A 21,837-nucleotide genomic window follows, 5' to 3' on the forward strand; every position below is an offset into this window, starting at 1 on the left:
CCCCACCCCCAGAACTGAGATTACAGGCATGCCCCACCCCCAGAACTGGGATTAGCAGGCATGCCCTACCACCATGGCTGGGATTACAGGCATGCCCCACCCCCAGGGCTGGAATTGTAAGCATGCACCACCACCAGGACTGGGATTACAGGCATGCACCATCACTAGGGGTAGGATTATAGGCATATACCACCATACCAGGGCCGGGATTACAGTCATGCACCATGATGCCAGGGGTTGGGGTTATAGCCATGTACCACCACACCAGAGTTGGGATTGATGATTATCGGTGTCGACAATCTCAATCCAGGTACTTTGTGAGCGTTAGTTGAGTGCAGTCTCTAGTGGTTCCAGGTGTTTATTGAAATCTCACGAGTACCCTGCCATTCCTGCGGGGATGAAGATAAAAAGCCAGGGATGTGAGAGAAGAGGGCTGCTTCTTCTCTCCCAGGGACCCCTGCCTTCTCTCCCCACAGGATAAATGACACTCCAGCCTTAATAGGCACAACCCACCACAAATTCCCCATGAGCAGGACCTGGGTAACCGAAGTTTGTATTATCACATAAAATCTTATTTCAATTGTTATGCCTTGCTTATATTACTAATACATTTTCATAAGTACATTTCCATAACTAATAGATAACATTTCACAAAACAGAGTTCAATTATTCCTTAGAAATGTTGATCCAACTTTTGAAACATTGAATAAATGAGTGTGAGTATCATCTGTTTTAAGAACTCTGGAATCCATGGCTCCATAGCATAGCATCCAGTGTTGACTGAAAATAGGAGTCCATCTGGCTCCACATCTTATTCGCAGCAACATTTGGATGATAGTCTCGGCTCTCTGCACCTCAGTTTCCACCCCTAAAAGGGAGAAGCAATTCATATCTCATAGGATTGTGTGAGGACCAACTCAGCATGTAGAAAGTGCTTAGAATAGTGTTTGACCCATCATACCAGCATTAGGATGTAATCTTGTTTATTAACTGTACTTTCAACAATATTTATTTGCATATACATGATGGTCATCATTGAAGATCAGAATTATTAATTTGGTTTGTCAGGCTAGTCACACCTTCCAGGTTGGTCATTGTCTTTGTAAACGGACATTTCCTGTCCCGACCACTTATCCCAAATACCTGACTCAGAGGCTGAATATGAATTATAAATGCTCAGTTGATAGCTCAGGCTTGTTACTAGCTAATTCTTACACTTAAATTAACCCATACTTCTATGTATGTTTTGCCACATGGCTCATGGCTTGTTACCTCATTTTTATATATCCTGCTTGCTCGGTGACTGGCTGATATCTCTCCTGACTCTGTCTTCCTTCATTCTCAAACATCATTCTCAGTTTGGCTTTCCTGCCTAACTTCCTGCCCAGCTACCAGCCTGTCAGCTTTTTATTAACCAATGCAAGTAACACATATTCATAGTGTAGAAAAGAATTATTCCACAGCAGTCCTAGTCAGCATTCTATTGCTCTGAAGAGACACCAGGACCATGGAAACTCTTACAAAAGAAAGCACTTAATTGTAGACTTGCTTAGAGTTTAAGAGATTTAGTCCTTTATCATCATGGCATGGGGCATGACAGCAGCATGTATGGCCACATACAGGCAGACATGGTGCTGGAAAAGTAGCTGGGAGTTCTGCATCCTGATCCATAGGCAGAGAGAGAGAGAGAGAGAGAGAGAGAGAGAGAGAGAGAGAGAGAGGGACTGGGCTTGGCATGGACTTTTGAAACCTCAAGGCCCACCCCCACTGACACATTCCAACAAGGCCACAACTCATAATCCTCGCTTGACTAAGCATTCAAATATATGGGCCTATGGGGGCTGTTCTTATTCAAACCACCACAGTCATTGAAAATAGTTCATAATTTTATTAAATGATCAAGAGCTGCCAGGCAGTGGTAGTACACACCTTTAATCCCAGCACTCAGGAGGCAGAGGTAGGAGGATCTCTGTGTGTTGGAGGCCAGTCTGGTCTATACAAGTTCCAGGACAGCCAGGATTAAACAGAGAAAACAAGAACAAAAAAAAAAAGTTCAAGAGCTTATAATTGTGCTCTGATGATCAGGCCATCAGAAGTGAGTTGAATCTGGATTCTCTAAGCTCCATTCCTATTTGCCCAAGCTTGTGTCCCACAGGCCTCTGCTATGGTTGCCAATCTTTGCTTCATGTGCTTTTCATCTGTGTGTCTGTTCAGCTCGATCAAGAAAACTTTCACCTTTTCAGTTCTTCAGCTCCTGCACCTATGGCTCAAGGAACAGAGAGGAAGAAGGGGCAGAAAGCTCGTAAGAGTCAGAGTACCAAGAAGTTGGCTGTGAGACTGCCTCTCATAGAAAGAGCTGCATAAACTAGACGGGAAACAATGGCAATATCAATACACATGCTAAGAAGGAGGGGGGAAGCTCCCAGGGCCCTACTCCTAGACAAAGAACTACAGGCAACTAATACTGCCAAGAGAGGGAGAATTAGCCTTTCCCACAGATGAGCCCCCTGACTGGTTATCGGGTACAAGATGGTCAGCCCCAGAACCATAAATACACAAACAACAAAAATTGACTCTGTAGGTTGTATTTGTGTGTGTGTGTGTGTGTGTGTGTGTGTGTGTGTATGTATAAAACAATAAATAATCAAAGGAAAGAAGCCCTCAATATGAGAGTAGGTAGAGACATGGTAGGGGTTGGAGGGAAGGCCATCAGAGGGGCTAGAGGAAGGAAAGAAAAGGGGAGGCATGATGCAATTATATTGTAATTTAAAATGTTAATTAATTAATTTTTATCTAAAGCTTTAAAGATACTCTCAAATAACAGTGCACACTATAAGGGACAGTTAGAGAGTAACACAACTGCCAGAGGCTGTTGTGGAAGAATCTTTTTGTGCACTGTCAAGATATGTCACTCAGATCGGCTTAATAAAAAGCTGAGGAGCTGGAGAGATGGCTCAAAGGTTAAGAGCACTGACTGCTCTTCCCAAGGTCCTGTGTTCAATTCCCGGCAACCACATGATGGCTCACAACCATTTGTAATGAGACCAGGTGCCCTCTTCTGGCACGCAGGCATAGATGCAGGCAGAACACTATACATAATAAATAAATAAACTTTAAAAAATAAAATGAAATGAAAAGCTGGATAGCCAATAGCTAGGCAGGATTTTTGAGGCAGAGAGGATGCTGGAAAGGAGAAGAGAGAAGCCAGGAGACACGAAGAGAAAACAGGAGGTACAAGATGGAAGAGAGGTAATGAATGCCATGTGTTAAAATGTTGATTATTAGAAATGGGTTGATTTAAGTTATAAGAGTTAGTTAGAAACAAGCCTAAGCTATCGGCCAAGCTTTCATGATTAATAAGTCTCCATGTGGTCATTTGGGAGCTGGAAGGTGGGTCAGAGAAAGACTTGCTACAGTTGGCTTTTACATGGAATGGTCAAAAGTAGTGTCTACAGGAGACAACTGGCACTGAGAGGAACATGATGAGAGGAGGTTGGTCATGTGAAGAGCTCAGGGGAAGAACCTTCCGGGCAGACTGACCATGGTCTGTTTGCTTAGCTCACTGTACGTCTTCCATGTAAAGTCAACAACGACAACCATGCCTACTGACTGCTGTACCTAATGAAGCTTACAATAACTATTTCTGATTAAAGAAGGGAATTCTGGGTGTAAAGTCTCCTTGAAGGCCTGATTTGGACCTGGCTCTGAGATACAGGTAAGCTTTTTAAATTTAGATTTCTTAATAGGAAGTATATTCTCTTGGGTTAAAGCCAACATGTGTGAAAACATACAACACCTGCACCAAATTTGTCTCCCAATTCCTATGTCCCATAGGTAACCACTGTTTTCTGTTTTCAAATAAACTTACTTCCAGAATTAGTGAGTGGATGTGCAAACAAATTGCAAATACGCGTCCTCCCATTTCTTCCTTCTTTAGCAAAGCCTGGAAGATTTTCCTGAATTTCGCCTTATTTTTAATAGGCTTTAGACATCTTTTATCACCTGTTCACTTTCTTTCCTGTAGTTTTCTCATTCTTTTGTACAACTGCATAGTATTCCAGCAAGAAGATATAACATAATATATCTAATCAAATTTATTGAAAGACAACTGAGTTCTTCATAATGTTTTAGTAATAATTCTTTGGTGATGCCCATTTAGTTTCCTATGGTGTTATATGACTCAACATATTATTCTTTTAACTTCTGGATTTCATACTTCATTTCAAAAAGGTTTTAATCTCTAAGTCAACCAACACAGGACATTTGCTAAAGTAAAAATTAATGTTAGACCATAGATCAGTGGCCTAAAAAAACTATTCAGCTTTATGAGTTCATTTCTGGGCATGAATCCATAAGAATATTGGCTGATATAGCAAAATATGATTTCATTTCAACTGAGCAGGCAGCATAAAGCGTAAACGCTGCAGGGTCCACCAAGGTCATTTGGACAAGGCATTCTGGAGCACCCCCTAGGGAAAACACTCATCCTGGTCCTTAAAATTAAAACAAAGAATAGTTTTAATTTTACCTAAATGCTAATGCAGCATCGTTTGCAGAAGGAATATAGGCTCAGCAGGTCTCCCGGTCACCAGAGCACCAAGGATGTTCTGAGAAGGGCGCAGTTAAGCTGGAACTCAACAAGCCATGGGCTATAGTCTCAGCGCTTGGGAGGTGACCATAGGAGGCTCCAGAGTTCAAGGTCACACTGGGCTGCACAGTAATTTTAAAGCCAGCCTGGCCTGCATGAGACCCTGTTTCAAAATACTGCCCCCGCCCCAGAAAACAATAATAAAAATAAAACAAACTGATGTCCTCCTAGCCAAGAAGAAAATGCGTGGGATCCTTTGAGTTTATCTTGCATGTATCTGCTGCTGGGGTGGCGGGTGTTCCGTCTGGCCCAAGGGGAAATTCCACCCAGCTGTCCCCTTCCAGGAAGCTTGGTTGGCAGGATGCCTAGTGAGGAGAGCTCTCAGGCATGGCACGTGCTGCCTTTGCCAGAGGACAGGGCAACAGGCTGGATGGGACTGTTTTAACACACAGGAACTTACCGAAGAATCTGTAAGAACACGCTCAGATGCAGATGGAAGGGTCTTCATGGAGCTTTGCAGCCTGGGCAGGGCCCAGACTCAAAAGGGAACCTGCAAGACACAGAGAGGATCTGCGATCAGAAAGGCTACCCCTCATCCCCTCTGAGGTGGGTCTAACCGAGCATGCACAGTGAGGAGAGGCGGGGGGAGAAGAGGAAAGAGGGAAGGAGGAGGGAAGACAGGTAGGGGGAGGGGGAAGGAGGGAGGGCTGTTTTGAGCTTCAGCCTTTCGAACCATTTCCGAGTTTCTAGAAAGTGTATTATGTGTTTTATGGCCTTCCAGAAGGCTCTCCTGTCCCTTCATGCAGCTTCTTCCCATTTTACCAGCCATTAGTTTGGAAACTCCAAAGTGGATGCACATTTCCGATGGCAATGGCATTACCACTACCACGTGTGCTTTGTGCCACCAGCCTCTTCCAAACGCTAGACCCAACATTAAGGTCCACCTGCCCAAAGGTCAGGTAACTTCCTGGGATTCTGGGAATTGTAGTTCCAAAAGATAACACCTGCCCAAGGACGGGGTAATTTCCTGGGATTCTGGGAGTTGGAGTTCTTGGAAACTAACAACAAGAGCCTCATGGAAAAGTACGGTGGCCTATGAGTTTTGCCCATACAAGCTCTGCCAACATGTGTCTCTGTGCCACTTACCTGGAAAGTTTCCAGGTGATGGTCCTGGCCATATTCTATTTTTGTCAGTATTTAATATTTTTAATAAAAGTTTGCTTAAATTTGGCCAAAATGGTGGAACTGTTTTTTCTGGCAAATTTTAGGACTAACATAAGAGACACACCCAGTACTGCGTAATGTGGGAGCAGAGCCATGAACAAAGCCAAAAAATTATGATTCTGCCAGTTTCTGTATGAAAGGATGGAGTGAGGGTGAGCAACTTCCTGTAACCAATAGTTAAACACAGGTTAAATAAGCCTATTATTGGCGCTTGCCTGGCTTCTAGCCCTAGTGAATCCCATTCTAGAGAGGTGTATGTCTGATACACATTAAGGCCCTAGCAGGTAGATGTCTCTATCTCTGTCTCCCTCTTTTCCTCCCCCTTCCCTCTCCCTCTTCCTTCCTTCCTCTGTGTGTGTGTGTGTGTGTGTGTGTGTGTGTGTGTGTGTGTTGGATGCATGAGCGTAATTGAACATTTCTCTCCTGCCCACCTGTTCCCAAATATCTAGCAGTTGCTTCCCAAATAATTGACTCAGAGGCTTAATATAAATTATAAATGTTCAGCCAATAGTTCAGGCTTATTACTAACTAGCTCTTACATTTTAAGTACCCCATATTTCTTATTTACACTCTGCCACATGGCAGTACCTTTATTAGCATGGCGTGATTGTTGGTTTTAATGCAGCAGTGCTGTATTTTTCATTAAGTGGTTACTGTGCAAGAAAAGCCATGAGGCATGACAAAACCCACTTATAAGAGTTTATTGGGGGCGGGGGCGGAAGAGAATATGCTCTTAGGCCAATGGAAATGGTTGTGCAGAGAGAGGGGGAAGAAGGAGAAGGAGGAAGAAGAAGGGGGAGGAGTCTGTAACCTGCTTTTTATGGATTCCCCAGCACATATGCATACGGGCTTATGGAGCTATGCCACACATGCACATAGATTGTGTGATCACACTGTGTGCAAATTATATGACTACGCAGCACACAGATTATGCAGGATGTAAAGCCCTGGAATGACTAAACATCTGAACAGCGCATGTGTGGTCATGTAGCTAGGGGAGTGACCAGGAATCCCAACAATGATCATTTCCTGCTTTCTCTGCACCTGGCTGGCAGCCCCTGATTCCATCTTCTCCTTCCCATCATCCTTAGTTTGATTGCCCCACCTATGCTTCCTGCCCAGCTACTGGCCAATCAGCATTTTATTAAACCAATTCGAGTGACAAATCTTTAAAGAGGATTATTCCACAGCACATGGAATACAAATACAAATATTTCATCCAAATACAAAGAGCTAGCCTGTACGAGCAGCCCACAGTCAGTGTCCCAACCGAATAATTGTCACCATCAGGCCCCTGCCACACCTCTGACTTTAATTCTTGTCCACTCAGCTTCAGCCTCTATGCAAAACACCAAATGTGTTCAGCCCTCAGGACGTTTGCATGTACCATTTTACTGTCTGAAATGTGTTGTGGAATATTACTTTAACCGTGTAAAGGTGTGTTACATTTGTTTATGCTGCATCTGTTTAATGATGTAAGGATGTGAGTTTAATTCTGCAAATATGTGTTGCATTTGTTTCACCTTGCCTGCCTAAGGCACCTGACGGTTCTAATAAAAAGATGGATGGCCAATAGCTAGGCAGGAGAAGGGTAGCCAGAGCTGGCAGGCAGAGAGAATACATAGGAAAGGAAGAATGAGAGAAGAAGAGAGAACACAGGAGAGGGAGAGAAAAGTAAAAAGCCTCCAGGCAAAAGGTAGATGAGAAACGAGTTAATTTAAGTTCTAAGAGCTAGCCAGAAACAAGCCTAAGCCAGGCCGAGCTTTCATAACTAATAGTAAGTCTCCATGTCATGATTTGGGAGCCGGTTGGTGGCCCAAAAGAAAAAGCCTGGTACAGAAATGCTCTTTCCCAAATATCTGCATGTCTGTCTCTCTTAGCTTACTCAGGTCTCTATACCTTCTAACAGAGCTTTCTTAAAGCCATTCTGTGAATCATAACCCCTCACCCCATGTGTTACAACCACCACCATCCCTCCCCCACCGCCTTTTTTCCTTCTCCATACTTAGCATTATCTAATGTTTCTTATGAACATTTTCTCTCTCTAGAGCAGTGATTCATAACCTTTGGTCATGACCCCTTGGGGGAGGGTGTTGATCAACACTTTCACAGGGGTCACCTAAGATCATCAGAAACACAGATATTTACAGTAGCAAAATTACAGTTACAAAGTAGCCACAAAATAACTTTATGGTTGGAGGTCACCACAGCATGAGGAGCTGTATTCAAGGGTGGCAGCTTTAGGAAGGTGGAGAAGCGCTGCTCTAGAGGTAAGCTCCCTGAGAATGCTGAGTGTACAGGGGTTTTGCTCAGGGTTGTATTGTGAGTATCTGGAACCGTCCCACAAAGATGCTGCCCAGTGAGGATGCTCCCGAGGAAAGGTGCTACTGATAGATGGCGCTGTGCTTGAACCCTCAAAGTGTTTATCATGTGATTGGCACTGATTTCTCTTAGAACATAATCCTGCCAATGTATCTGCCTGCGATATGTTCCTCTCATCTTAAACTATAGTACAAGACAAAATGGGAGTTTGGGGTAGGTTTTTAGCAAAGGTTTTATTTATTGCTCCTTTTCCTTTGTGAAGGCTTCTGCGTCTGCTCGGAGAAGATTAGAAAAGTCAGACAAGGAGCGTCGACTTTGAAGCACTGCCTTGTGCCGTATGTGCTGGCTGACTCATCCTCAAGGTATTTCTGCAAGGCTAAGAATGCACATCAAGTCTAAGAACGCACAAGCCCCTGTCTTCCTTCTGACAGGTGTGAAGTGGTCTTTATCCAGGTACTCCTCCTCAGAGGCAGCCTGGGAGCAGACAGCAAGACAGCTTCCTCACCTGGTGTCCTGATGAGGCAAAATTGGGCATCAAGTGCTTTGGTGGTCCTCGGATCTGTGAGGAGAAAGCAGATTCCTGACCACCAAGCCAGCTGGTGCAGCAGGGGGTCTCCTGCATGAGCCTTGCCTTCTTACTGGCATTTAGTGTGTGTCTGGCACACAGGAGGCAGGGGGAGGGGCCAGCAAGCATTTGCAGGCTCTTTGTTTGATTGCACATTTTGTTTACTGATTGGGAGGACGACTTCAGCGGCCCTTTTCAGTGGACAGCATCTTCCCCTGGCTGTGGAATACCTGATGGTGATTGTCTTGAGCTGAATACAGCCACTCAAATCTCAGGACAGGCCCGTATGAAGCTGAGCACTTACTTGCCTGCACCAGGTACTGTGAACAAAAGCTTCCAGGACCTTGTTTTTATACTTCCTGCTTTAATAGCTGGAAGTAAATACAAAGAGAGTATTGGTAACTGACGACACTTTTAATCCCTGTAATCCCAGGGAGGCAGAGGCAGGAGTGTTAGAATTCTGCCCTTGCTCCTGTTCCATGACCGCACCTGCGCAGTTCAGGAGTTAAGCAAAGAGTCTTGTGTCTTACGTCATCAATGTGCGCTGGTGATCACGTGGTCACACAATCTGCATCTTAAAGAGCCGTGACTCAGACCCCACCCTCTCTCTCTCTGTTCTGCTCTGCTCTTTCTCTCCCCCACCATCTTTCTTTCTCACCGGACATGCTTCTGTCCCAGGCCTGCTTCTTCACCCCCACCCCTCTTCCTCCTAAGAAAGCTCTAAAACTAATACTGGGTTCTGTCGTGACCGTGACCTTTCCACAGTAACCAGGGAGGATCACGAATTCTAAGGCATCGCGGGCCACATAACAGGACCCTATCTCAGCAAACAAAAGACCTTAGGCCCCAAAGTAGCAAAAAACGGGGGCAGGAGATGTGGCTCAGTTAGTAGAGTGAGTGCCCAGCACACACAAAGCCCCCAGGTCCATCCCCAGCACCACATAAACAGGGTGTGGTGGTGGTGCACACCAGTAATCCTCGGCATTTAGGAGGTGGAGGCAGGAGGCTCAGCAGTTCAAGGTCATCCTCAGCTACACAGCAAATGGGAGGCCAGCCTGGCTACATGAGACTAAGGAAGTAGCTAAAGAGCTGGACCAATTCTTGTTCCTATTTCTAGCAAATGTCACTCGGACATAGTAAGAAAGGGTGATTGGCTGCCATGCTACCCGCCACCCCCTCGCTTCTGTTACACCACAACACTCTTGACCCAGGCCTTCCCCCAGCTGGCTCCCTCTGCTGGTCAAGTCATAGATTATCGGTACCAGTCAGGGCTGTAATTAAAACGTAGCCCGGCCTAATCACCGCACATGATGCGAACTACTAAATGCAAAACAGAAGAGATTCACAAGCCGTTTTCCTTTACCTTTCCTGGTGAGTTAGGTTGCTAAGGCTTGATACGTTTGCTGCCTGTCATTTACCTAGAGAAGCTCTGCCCGAAAGCCTCATCTCGCTCTCTGTGCCATCTTGTTTTGTCAGCTTGACACAAGCTAGAGTCAGCTGGGAAGCAGGAGCCTCGTTTGGAAAGTTCCCTCCATCAGATTAGCCTGTAGGGCATGTCTGTGTAAGGCAGTGCTTCTCAGCCTTCCTAATGCTGGGACATCTCATGTCGTGCTGACCCCCAGCCATAAAATAATTTCATTGCTACTTCATAACTGTAATTTTGCTACTGTTATGAATTGAAATGGAAATATATGATCTGCAACTCCTTGGGGGGGGTGGTTCAAGACCCCCAGGTTGAGAACCACTGCTGTAGGTTTTGTTTTTTTTTTTTTAATGAATGTTCTAAGTGGGAGGGCCCCGCCCACTTTGGGCAGTGCCACCCCCCCAGGGAAGCCTTCCTGGATTGTAAAAAAAAGCAAGCAGAATAAGCCATGATGGAGAGCAGCCAGTCAGTGGCAGTGTTCCTCTTCAGCCGTTGCCTCCAGGTTCCTGTCTGAGATCCTGCCCTGGCTGCTCTCAAATGATGGACTAACCTGTTAGCTAAAATAAACCCTCCTCCCCAAGTTGTTTTGGTTAATGTTTTATCACAGAGACAGAAAAGCTCACCAGGACACTTTCCAACAGTGTGGGAGGTTGCGCTAAATAAACACCAGGACCTTTACCTAAATTTGGCGTCGGTGAGCACTGAGAACACGCAATGTGGAGCAAAATATTTTCCAGCACAGGTAATGCTGTGTGGCCTGAATGTCTGTAAGGCTCCCATTCACGCAGGCTTAGCATCCCCAGTCTAAAAATATGAAATGGAAAGCGCTCTGAAACCTGAAATTTCAACTCAAAACCAAGTATTCTAGATCTTACATGGGGGGTGAGGGGTAGGGATACTCAACTGGTAAACAAATATCCCAAAATCTACAGGAAGAGGAGGGAGGAGAGGCAGAGAAGGAGGAAGAGGAAGAGAGAGGAGAAGGAGGGAAGGAGGGAAGGAGGAAGGGGGAGGAAGAAAAGGAGGAGGAGGAAAAGGAGGAAGAAGAAGAGGAGGAGGAGGAGGAGGAAAACATGAAAATGTCTCATCCCAGACATTTCTGATAAGGTTTTGACCTGTGTGCTGAGATTCAATCCACAGTGTCAAAAGTGCCTTTAGGAAGCGACTAGGCCCTAACAGCTCCATCTTTGTGGGTAAGTCTAGTGCCTTGTACATAAAGCCCCAAAGGGCTTTCTTGCTGTGTCTTAACCAGGTCACTGTCACGTCTGTGAGGAATGGGACCTGACCAGACACCAGTTCTGCTGGTACGTTGATCTTGGATTCCCAGCTTCCCAAAGCGTGGGCAATAAACTCCTGCACTTAAAATGATTCAGTATAAGGTGCTTTGGTAATGCGCTCAGAATTCACTAGCACAGAGAGCAAGCAGAACTCGGAGCAGGCCCTGAGGACTGGATTTAAAAGGCTTAAACAGCAGGATGAATGAAGAATGTAGCACCTTCAGGCCCACACACACTCTGGAGACTTTGCTCCTTGGGCTGTCCATGCTCCCGTTTCCTTCATAGGTTCCTGTTTCTCCGACCGTTTCATGGGTGGACACCCTAATCTGACCTTTACTTGTTCGGAGCCCCAGGGCTCTTTTCCATGTAGCTATTCTTCCTGCCTAGGAGATCTCAAAACATCCTTGCCTTTCACTGATATACATAATATTACTATTTTGCAAATGACTATATCTATATCGGATGGCTGTATAGATGTGTGTGTGTGTTTGACTCACAAGTGCAGAGATGTCCCTGCTGTGTCCTCTAACTCCAGACCTATAAAGACAATGCCTCCTTTCGTTCTGCAATGTGAGGGTCATTTTGTGGTGGTTAGAGAGAACTAACTGTGGGTCAGGCAAGCCTCGGAGAGGAGGGATGGATACAAGGAAAAGCCTGAGACCTTTGCCTCTGAGTTAGGGGCCCCGAGAGAGCTGGTAGGTTGGCAGTGAAGGTCGGCAAGCAGATGCATGGGCCAGCCGGGTCAGTGAGACCATCTCAGCCTCAACCATGAGAGCAACCGTACTGAGGATTTGGGCCAGCACCTTAAGAAGCCATAGAAAGTTGAGAAAGAAAAAAGTCACGCCTTTTGAGTTAGAACTCGGAAAACCTGGCTGACTTAGCGGTTAGGTTGTGTGAGCCTGAAAAGCCTCAAGGCCGTCTTAACCCAGAGGGATCTGGGCAATTCGAAGTCACCACCCAGGTTCAACACATCAAAACTGAATTCAAATCATTTCTTTCTCAAAATCTAGTGTGGGCCCTGATGCCACTAACGGGGCTTCCCACACAGCCAACTTTCCCAGCTGAAAGCTGGGGTGTTTTTATGCCATTTCCACATTTCTTACGGCCCTCATTGGTTCCATCACCCGGCTTTGACACGCTAGCCTAAGTGCGGGTCCAGCCACACCAGGATCCTAGTTCCTCTGCCCTTGATACTGTCTTGTCTCCTCTGCACGTGCGTCCGTCTGGGTTTCCTATAGTCTGTCGCCACAGGTCAGCTGTGGGTGCTGGCAATGCCCGGTTCCCTCGGCAACCTCACAGGGCTCTTCAATGAGCGGGGCCACTGTGCACTCACGTTAGCTCTGCACCTCCACCCTCTTTCTATCCAGCCTTTCAGGCTTCTTTCATGCTTTCACATTTGTGTGTCCCAATCCACTATTTTTTTTTAAAAAAAAAAAAAGGCAATTTTTTTTTTTAGTGTAACTTTTCCTTTTCTTGTATTTTTTTTTTTAAATTTGGAGGGGAGCAGTTACCTTTACCTGCTAAACCATCTTTCTGGTCCATAGCCATTTTTTTTAAGTAAGTAAGAAGTTTATGAAGATAATAAGAGACTAGAGGAAATGATAGGTTTGCAGAAAACCATTGGTTGGGGATATTAATTTCCTTGAGCAGACTAAGGAAATAGGTTGCCCCTTGGGAAGCTATTTTATCCCAATACCATATTTGGAAACTTTTACCTTTCGTGGAGAGGAAGCACTCCATCTCCAAGAGAACAAAATAAATTTAAACATTTGGGTTGATTACTGGAAACACTCCCTATCTGGGAGAGAAATATTGAATTATGAAATGGCCTCCTCGGGAAAATCGCGAGAGTCACTATCCAAAATATTAAAAATTAAATCAGATAAAACATTAGCTGGGCCTAATGTAGGAAATGGTCCTGTTCTGGTTTGGGGGAGAGAGGCTGAGAAACCTACTGGGGCTTTTCTATTATTTATTTTAAAGATTTTTGCCAAGAGGCAAAACCCACAGGGCAGAAGCTCCAAAGCTGCTCCTGAAGAGACAGGTTATGAGAGGCTGTGAGCACCCTTTGGGCTGTGTTCTTGGTGTGTTGAACTGGAGCCCCGGGAAAGCTCCACTCACTCACTCCCTGAGCTTCCTTCCGGTCCCTCCCAGACACACACACGGTCGTCTGTTACTCCCCTCGGCCACCTCCTTCAGAAGTGAGCAGATTGACAAAGGAATCCCTGCACTCTGAGGACGGATGTTAAGGAATATCGGGGTTTTAAAATAAAAATGTAAGCTGAGCATCTGATGCACACCTTTAATCCCAGCACTCAGGAGGCAGAGGCAGGCGGATCTCTGTATGTTCGAGGCCAGCCTGGTCTATAGAGCTAGTTCCAGGACAGCCAGGGCCACACATAGAAACTCTGTCTCAAAAAGCCAAAAGCAAAACAACAACAAATCTGAGATGTATTTTGAAAATTAAAGAGGAATAAGGGGCTGGAGAGGTGGCTCAGAGGTTAAGAGTGCTCAGTCAGTGCTCTTGCAGAGTACCTGGGGTTTGGCTCCCAGTATCCACATGGTGGCTCACAACCACCTGTAACTGGCTCCAGCAGATCCAACTCCCTCTTTGGGCTCCTTCATTCATGTGGTACACATAAATGCATGCAGGTACACACACACACACACACACACACACACACACACACACACACAAGGCAGAACACTCACACATAAAATAATAAATAACCCCAGAGAAGGAGGAGAAGGAAGAAGAGGTTTAAACAGAGAAAGGGTCAGAAGAAAGAGAGATGTCAGATAGTCATAGCCCTCAGGGGTCCTAAGGGAGGAAGGGGTCTGATTAGAGAAACTAAGGATGTTTGAAGAAGGGAGGGAGCTGAGAAGAAGATGTAGCTGGTAGAGTCAGCTTCGTCGGGGCCCAGGGTACATGCTAAGTTCTGACCTTATTCCTGAAAGACTTTAAATTCATTGTTTACATGTTTATTGGGCTACAGCATTGAGAGCATTAGAAAGCACCAGGGCAAGTGTGAGGACCCCATCAGGCTTCGGGGGCAAATCAATGGGTGGTAGAGAGAAAGAGAGGCGGATAAATTTGGTAAGAATGTAGGAGAAAAAAAGAAACAGGCTTTAGTAATGACATTAACAGGGGAAAGAGGTGCAGATTGTGTCATGATCAACTCCTAAGTGTGTGGTCTGGCCTCTGACAGGGCTGAGTGGTGTGTGTAGAGTCTGAGGGTCATGTAGGACGTCAAGCAGAGACTCCAGTAAGGAACCGAGTGGATGAGCTGGTTGATCTGGCCCAGTGGTTTCCTTCTGGGGATGGTTAACATGGAGCTGGTGCTTGGCACCATGGGATAGCAGTCCTAGAAAGAGACCCTTGATTGTCATGAGGAGGGAAGCTTCAGACTCCTGCAAATTGGTCACAGTGAGATAAAGGGTCTGAGACAAACTGAGGGAAGGCTAGGGGAACACCGTGGTGCTGGAGCCAACAGGATTGCTTCGAGGGAAAAAATAGCTTTCCCTACCAAAAGTTGCCAAAAGAGCCAGAAAAAATGTAAGTTGAAAATTCCATTTGACGTCCTCCAGGAAAAGCCACCATGAGGTTGATGCTGACCCTGTCAGTAAATGTCCACTGAGTGGATGGGAGCACATTGCAGACAGAGCAATGAGGCTGGGTCCTCAGAGGCCAAGGCTGACTACTGAAGGGCAGTGGACAACATCCATTAAACTTTGATATTGTTTAAATTGCTGGCTATTTACTTGGGGTTCACTGCTGCTGTGATATGTCTGAATTCTGAGGGATCAGAATATGCCACCCCAAAAGGTACGGCATTGACATCAGAACTGTTTGAAATAATGGCAACTGAGTCTCAACAGATTTGGGAAGAATGTTCTACATTTTTGTTGCCCATCTGAAAGTCAGACACCTTTACCAGGAAGACAAGAGTGTATCAAGATATGAATGTGGGACACAGTCCTTCTCTTCTTTTATCCACTCATTTCCATAGCTTCTACTCCTTTGAAACCTGTTAAAGACACCACTAGAGAAAAGAGTGCTTAAAGATTGTATTAGTCAGGGTTCTCTAAGTAGCAGAATGAATCTCCACATAGATGGGGATGTATTAGAATGACTTAAAGGCTGTGTGGTCCAGCTAATCCAACAATGGCTGGCTATGAATGGAAAGTCCAAGAATCTAGAAGTTGCTCAGTCCACGAGGCTGGATGTCTCAGCTGGTCTTCAGTAGACACTGGAATTCTGAAGAGGTAGACTCTACTGCCAGTGAAGGAATGGACTTGTTAGCAAGGCGAGAGCAAGCAGGCAAAGAGCAAAAGCTTCCTTCTTCTGTGTCCACATAGGCTTCCAGCAGAAGGTGAGGCCCAGAATAAAAGCGTGTCTTCTCACCTCAAAGATCCACACTAGAAGTAGACTCATCCACTTCAAACCAAGCAAATTATCTCTCACAGGTGTGCCCTCCATTTCTGGATTGCAGTTCATTCCAGATGAAGTCAAGTTGACAACCAAGAATAGACATCACAAAGATCTAATCTTTTTTCTAGAATCATTTAAAAATTTTAATGTTATACTTCAATAACTATTATCATTAGTATTTAATTATTATTATTGCTGAAGACTGAACCCCGGGTGTTCCACCAATGAGTGTTCCACCCAGTCCCACAGATGTTTATATGAAGCTAGTTCACAGGGAACTTTCATGCCAGCTTATGTCAATGGGTGATCACTGCTGTAAGTATCTTGTTTTCAGGAAGCTGGTCCATTTCAAGTGGATTGCATGGCTCCAGTTCCAGCAACTCCACTCTGGTTTGGTCAGTCCAAACAATGGTCTGCCGTAAACATTGTTTCACAAGCTTAAGCCTGTGTCGCATTTCCTTAGATGGGAAGTAAGTCCCTGTATCTCACCTCTGTAATGGTGACTATTTTATCAGTTTATTTTAATGGTAAGCTATTTTTCTCTGATACCTTCCATGCCTGTGATAAAAGTTGTCCTTCCTTCCTTCCTTTTTTCTTTCTTTAAATGTCAATTAGTGGCTTCTAGGCAATTCATGTTCCCCACACGAGTGATGTCCCTGGAGTAAGGAACAAACTGATTCAGTAGCACTAGAACAATGGTAAGCAAAGAGAGACGTGAGTTCATCGATGTCTTTGAGAAATTTGACTCTGAAGGACAGCTGCGTGGGAAATGGGACAGGGCGGAGCTTCCTGACCTTTCCTCCACCTAGCACGACAAGAGGGAAGATCTGAGCATGTTCAATGCTGCGAGGGATCTCTAGGTTAAGGGGAGAATCTGAAGAGCAGTCCAGAATTCATGGATAGAAACTAGGAGGGAACGGGATCCAGCTACCGGTGCACTAGTCTTTGATGGCGATATGGACTCCTCTTTGTTGTGATCCTGCCAAGGGGCTTGAAGGAGAGTTGAGAGGGAAGGCAAGGGGGCCACTCCCTGGAGGCTGCAGTCTCAGTGAGGCGCAGCAGTCATGAGGGAAGGAACAATAAGACCAGGTTGGCAGGAGACAGGACTGACTATTGAAGGGCGGTAGAGGGGATTGCAGGACAGTATCTCTGAGGAGATGGGGGCAAAGTCTGTGTTCACAGACAGGCTTGTTTACAGCCCAACCATCAAAGCACCACCCTATCCAATATTCATGTGCAGAAACTCATCAATATTTATTTGTGATGTTTATGTTCCTGGTGCTAATGGCCTTCCAAGAGAGTTGAAGTTTCTTGGAAGCATAGGACCAAGGCAAGGCATACAACCACAGTTCTTTACTTAATCTCTTTCCATCTTTTATTCATTCATACAGTAAATATTTATTGAGCACTAGCCATGTGCCAGGCATGGCACTTGGGTGGGCTGTGGCTATGAACAAGGCAAGCATGGTGCCTGTGGGATGGAGCCAGGAGATTCTTCCCCCTAAAGAGCTCACACTCTGCATTCAGGGGAAACCTGAATGGCATGGAGATGAGCAAGCAAATACGCAAATATACGATAATTGCATATTTTGTTATGTGTGTCTTCCAGGACAATAGAAGCAGATGGGGAAATAAAAGGCAAGCAGATAGGAAGTAAGGTTCCTATGGAGCGTGCTGTCAGGACAGCCCTTCCGAGCTGAGCCACACAGAGCCACAAAGGAGCCAGGGAAAGCCCGCAGGCAAGGAGAATGGTGTGTGGCAGGACAGAAAAACAAGGAAGCTTGTGTGAGAGGAACACAGAGAACAAGAGGTCAGGAGGTCAGGAGGTCAGTTCAGGCCAAGTCACGTGAGTCCTTTTCAACTCTGGCTTTCATTTGAAGTATGGAAGAAGGCAGTTAACGTGAGAGTGATTGGAGAGAGCACACAGGAGGCTACTGAATACATGACCACAGTGAGATGACTATAGTGTAGACTTTAGAGGGAGATGGGAAAAGGAGGCTCAATGTGGGGTCTATGCCAGAGGCAGACTGGTGGAACTTGGTGTCCCATTAGTCACCAAATGGCAGTAAGTGGGAGGCAGTAAATGAAGTAGAAGACCAAGCTTGACTCTTCATTTCTAAGTTGCGCAGATGAATGTGTGGTACCATCTGGTGATGTGAATGATGCAGACATTGGAGGAAAAAGTCCCGAATCTCACACAGAGTGTAGTGTAGTGTTTCACATGGGCCCGTGATTCTGGAGCCCCAAGACCAGGTCTAGGCAAGAAACTTGGGGCTGGCTCATCAGCATGGGGATCGCAAGCCTCAAAACAAGAGAAGTCACTGAGAGGATCTGTGAAAAAGAAAATGTTGAAAAAGGATCCTGGACAGAGTGCCACAGCAAGTTAATTAAGTGAGCTAAAGGAGAAGGAAGGTCCAGTTGATGCAACAGCAAGAGGTTTATTGAAGCTACTGTACAGGCACGTTACTCTTGTCCTGAGAGCAAGAGTCGCACCTATTGCAATCACGTGGGTGCTTTTAAAGGAAAAACCCACAAAAACCATAAGATTACAATTCCCAAACAATTTCATTTCGATTGATTTATGTCTAGAGGCTAATTTCATAAGATCATGGCCTGATCACAGGGTGGGTACAGTCACCTCTGCATGCATATTTTTCCCGAAACCTCAAGGGAGGTATCAGGGCGGGAGTGGAGTTTACACAAAGGTCACAGTGGTCCTTCCTGGAACGCTTGTAATTATCCCAGTCACAGTTGAGCGCATCTCTTAACAGAGATCTCTTTACATTGTTACATTGTGGCAGGGATGGTTGAATAATGACTGAGTCGGGCTGCCCTTGGAACTAGTTTTCTTTTTAGTTCCTTATTCTCCTGGGGCTTGGGGGGAGGGGCGTGTAAGCCTGAAGGGTTAGGGTCTTTCAATTTATACAACAGCATTGCTTGAATTTTACAAATGTAAATATGAAGGAATCCTGTCTTTTCCACTAGCAGAGCTAGGGAATGATGGACTTCAGACTCAAGATCTGAATAAAGAGTGGAGGGATAAAGTGAGTTTGACCAGAACAAAGGTAGGCATGCCTGTCTGTCTGCTGTGTAAACCCAACAGGTCTCATAAAGGCTTCCAACCTGTTTGAGCTTTTGATATCTGTTTCATGTGGGTTGATTTTCATGTTTCTTTTACTGAGGTTTTTTTTTCCATTCATTAATTTTTTTCATTTATTTTGCATAGCGATCACAGTTTCCCCTCCGCTCCTCCCCCCACTTCCCATCTACCCCCCCCCCATCCACTTCTTCATTCAGAAATCGACAGGCCTCCCATGGCACCACCAAGTGGAGGCAGGACCAAGCTCCTCATCAAGGCTGGGTGAGGCAAGCCAGCATGGGGAATAGGTTCCCAAAAACCAGCTCAAGTACCAGGGATAGGCCCTGATCTCGCTGCTGGGAGCCCCACTAACAGACCAAGCTACACAACTGTGATACACACACAGAGAGTTCCAAGACAGCCAGAGCTGTTACACAGAGAAACCCTGAAAAACTAGAAAAGAAGAGGAGGAGGAGGAAGAGGAAGAAGGGAAGAAAATGAATGGATAAATCTGTTTCCAATGTGGAGCTGTCACCTGGGAAGGAGAATCTCTGTCCTGTTTATGTCCTATCTCAGGAGAAGAGGGAACAGACCAGGCCTTTCTTCTGCTTGCTGCTTCTCCATTTCCTTCAGCTCAAAGCAAAACTTCAAATCGAAGATGAGACGGTTCGGTTTCTTCTGAGCCAATCTGGGACTGGATGTAGAAAGTAACTTAGAAGTGACTGACGTGGAGGGCCCTCGGGATGGCTTAGCAGGTGCAAGGCACCTGTTGCCAAGCCTGACAACCCCAGTCCCATCGATGGGACTCACATGGGGGAAAGAGAGAACCAACGTCCAGGAGTTGTCCTCGGACGGAAGTACAGAGGACATGTGCACGCACACCCAGGGGTGGGGCAGGGGGATAAAATGTAATATAAATATTTTTGAAAGACGTGAGAAAGTAGAGACTTTGCATTCAAGCATGCTGTGCAAGTGGTTTCATGTTTAAGGGACCGTTATCTGTGAATGGGTACTGGAAGCAGGCATGTGATCAAGATGCGCTTTTTCTCTCTGCTTTTGAGGTACAGATAATGGAGTCTGCACGCACAGCAAATAGGAAGCTCTGAAGCAGGAAATGCCAATCACATGGGGGCGGGGCATCCTAAAGAGGGTGACATCTCGGAGAAGCTCATCTTGCCCCATCTTTATTATGATGAAATCCATGTAACATGAAAACTTCCATCTTATCTTTTTTTTTTTTTACTGCATTTATTTATTGTGGGGAGGGGGTTTGCACATCCCACGGCATGCATATGGAGGTCAGAAACAACTTGCGGTTGTCAGTTCCATCGTGTGGGTCCTGTACATGTCAGGTCATCAGACTTAATGGCACAGTGTCTTTACCTGCTGAGTCAACTCACCAGTTCCTGGCTGAAAAGCAAATGTTAAGAAATAGTCTCACTATGTATCCCCGGCTGACCTCAAATTCACAACCCCAAGTGCTGGGGTTAAAATCTGGTGCCACTACACCCCAGCTCCAGCTAAATGTATTTGTTTTTTATTTTTATTTCATGTGCATGAACGTTTTTTTTTCCTGCATGTATGTCTGTGCACTACGTGCATGCTGGACACCCACAGAAGCCAGAAGAGAGCATTGGATCCCCTAGAAACTGGACTTACAAGTTGGTAGTGAGCCTTAATGGTTTCTATTGAGATTAGTTCAGAGAAAAACTTCAAAGTGACACCTCCCGGGCACCAGAGGGTGCTGTTCAGCTGCTGGGCCATTCTCTGTCACCTGAGAGTGCCTCCTTATGACCTGGCAGATTAAAAAAAACAAAAACAAAAACAGAACACTTTTGTCCTTGTAAGTTGGCCTTGGGGCAATTGGAATTGAGGTGACTTTCTGGCTTGGCTTTCAGTGGCCCTGAAAATCCTGCCTCAGGACCAACAAAGGGTGTATGTGTTTGCAGAGGACACTGTGATACAAAGGACTAAGCTAGAGAACATTTTCTCAGAAGGGAGGGTTGGGCCTGCCACCCAAACTAGGAGAAACTGACTGGACAGTGAATAACGCTGGAGATTGGGGCGGAACCTAGCACAGTTATTAGCAAGCTTGAGGACTGAGGTGGAGTTCCTGTAACGTGAAGCTCCTGACCATTCACAAGCACGAGCCCTCCTCACTGGCCCTAGACCAGCTTCCGTCCATCCGTAGGGCAGGCACATTTGCATGTGTGAGGTCACTGCTGCCTTTCCTTTACAAGCCTCTGTCCTAGTTGTACCGAAATAATCTTTCAATCACATCCTTCCCTTCCTACATCCCGGCCCAGCTCCGACCTCCTGGAGGGAGTCCATTGGAGTCACACAATAACCCGAGCAGCCCCACCCTCCCCTTGGCTCATAGCCACAGTATCTGTTTAAATGTGTTTATACTCTGGTTTGCTCTGTCCGGCAGCACCTTCCCACTGGTACATGTTGTCCAGGGCCCTCCAGCCACCCAGTCTTATTGGTGAAGTTTTGTGGCTTACACCTTGCTTGCCTGGACCTCCCCTATACATCCCCGATCCTTGACTTACACCCAGGCTTCATTTGTTTTTTAAAAAATAATCCTTACTGCTGCTCTCCCCATTCCCCCCAAATCCCATTTATTTCCAGACAGATCTCCCTCTAACATCCTTCCCTCTGTTTGGTCAGCTCTAGAGTTGACCTGGGCACTGTACCACTTTCTTCCTAGCCTGGCTGCATCATCTGATACTGCTGATGGACTTTCCTTTCTTGAAATGGATGCTTGCTTTCGACTTTCTTCCGCCCCCACCCCCATGCCTGGCATCAGACTGACCTCATTTCCCCCCACCCCTTTGGTCCTTTCTTCTCTGTCCTCAGTTACCTTGGATGACTCTTCTATTCTTCCTGCTTCTGCCCTTGGGAGACTGTTATTCAAGGAGGAGTGT

General features: G+C 45.8%; 1 long non-coding RNA gene across 2 annotated transcripts; it reads right to left on the reverse strand.

Moving 5' to 3' along the window:
• Positions 1 to 333: 333 nt before the first annotated feature.
• LOC114696003 lies at positions 334 to 5,527 on the reverse strand. 2 transcript variants are annotated; one of them, XR_003734943.2, is made up of 3 exons: positions 5,411 to 5,527; positions 5,049 to 5,138; positions 334 to 868 (listed from the first exon to the last, which is right to left on the reverse strand). It is a non-coding gene; the product is annotated as an uncharacterized LOC114696003 (long non-coding RNA). The 2 variants fall into 2 exon arrangements; XR_003734942.2 differs by lacking the exon at positions 334 to 868 and adding an exon at positions 2,012 to 2,260.
• Between the last annotated feature and the right edge of the window lie 16,310 nt (positions 5,528 to 21,837).

This window comes from Peromyscus leucopus, chromosome 9 (assembly GCF_004664715.2).
Source record: "Peromyscus leucopus breed LL Stock chromosome 9, UCI_PerLeu_2.1, whole genome shotgun sequence".
Lineage (NCBI taxonomy): Eukaryota > Metazoa > Chordata > Mammalia > Rodentia > Cricetidae > Peromyscus > Peromyscus leucopus.